A 1,668-nucleotide genomic window follows, 5' to 3' on the forward strand; every position below is an offset into this window, starting at 1 on the left:
TTAAACTTTACTTATTTGTGCATTGACATCTTTGGGAACAATATCACTATGGTACAAGCAACAAGCCATGCATTTACCGTGGTGAGGGTCATATTCCACCATCTGACTGGCTGGCTAAAAGCACACATTGGTGACCTCCACTACAGAAAGCTGTCCCTGGTAGGCTTTCTCAGCATATGACAGGGGCATTGTGCAGCCTGAGGGCAGTGGATGGGGGGATAGGGCACCAGGTTGGTCTGGAATTTAGCGAGATCAACATTCAGGGCTCCATCAAACCTGAGTGATGGAGGACACAATTGAACCTAATCAGGTTAGTGTCGGTTGAGCACTGAATATTGAAGTTTCTATGACATATGTCATAGAATGTCTTATTGTCAACAATGAAGGCACAATCAGAGTGCTCCATGGTGGTGCGCATGGTAAGAATGGAGTTTCAGGGCTCAACTACAGCTGTGGAAACCTGGGGGGTCTGTGTAAATGCAGAACTTCAGCTTGTTTTTTTTTTACTATAACTTATAAAGAGATGTTCCATCTGCAAAGAGTTGAACTGAGAATTAGTTCCCCCTCCAAACCTGTGGAAAACCAAGAAGCCCTGAAGACCTGTGCACAGGTTGGCCAGTTTCTGAATTCAGCCCAAGAGAAGGTCAATGATCTCCTTGCCAATGGTGTAGTGTCCACAGTCACGGTTATTGACAACACTTTCTTGCCTGTAATCAGCTGCTCAGTGAAGAAGAGCTGGGGGGAGATACCAGTCAGAACTTCATTAATGATAATAGGTCTATAAACACTGCCCTAGACACATGTTTGCCAGCACCTGTCTCACTGAAGAAGCTGTTGAAAGAAGGGGTCATTTCCACTGACCCCGTCACTCCAATAGTCTTGTCACTTGAGATCTGGCCATATGGCTGAATGCCATGTTCCAGGCTATAGAGCTCCCAGCAGGCATTGCTGATCCGGCCACCAGCCTGGCCGATGTGGATGGAAATGTGCTTACACATGGTTGCTGCTTTAAGGCTGCTGAATGGAAAGCAGAGAAGAAGAGGTTGCTGCTTCTTACGGCAGGACTCAGGCAGTCAATGTAAGAGAACTTCAATTTCACAATTATTCTGAGTGATCAGCATAACAAATAATATTGAGTATGGGTGTTGCTTTAAAATTTTTCTTGTTCTCTAGGAAGTAGATACTAAGATTACATTTCTTTTACATGGGGGATAAATATAGATCCCTGGTACTATTGAAAAGGCTACAAACTATACTTTCAGAAGGATTTACTACAGGAAGAATGACATGGAATTGGACTGGGCCACATTAGTAACATCATTCACACTAACTCACAACAAGTACACAGGTTTGCCTTTTTCGTGTGTGCAAAGCACAAAAAATAACAGCCTCTGCCAAGTGGCTTCCAGAAAACTTCCTATGTTTCAGTAGTTCAAGAAGGGAGAAGCCAATGCTTACATACAAGAACATTATTTTGTTACACAAATGGATTCTGTCAAGGTTGCTGGTATGAATGTTGAGGTATTAGAGATATGTACATTTTTTTACAGGTGGTACAGTTTTATTTCATTCTGTTATGGCCCATAAGTTTCTCTTGTATGCCTGTGCATACATATCGGGGTCAAGAACCCAGGCATATATAAGTGAAAATATTTTTGAATTATTGCT

At 42.6% G+C, this 1,668-nt stretch overlaps 1 pseudogene; it reads right to left on the reverse strand.

The window, feature by feature from the left end:
* LOC119054179 (tubulin alpha-3 chain-like) lies at nt 1-998 on the reverse strand (annotated as a pseudogene).
* Between the last annotated feature and the right edge of the window lie 670 nt (nt 999-1,668).

The sequence above is a fragment of the Artibeus jamaicensis genome, unplaced genomic scaffold (assembly GCF_021234435.1).
Source record: "Artibeus jamaicensis isolate MK-2021 breed Jamaican fruit bat unplaced genomic scaffold, CSHL_Jam_final contig_3113, whole genome shotgun sequence".
NCBI classification, from domain to species: Eukaryota; Metazoa; Chordata; class Mammalia; order Chiroptera; family Phyllostomidae; genus Artibeus; species Artibeus jamaicensis.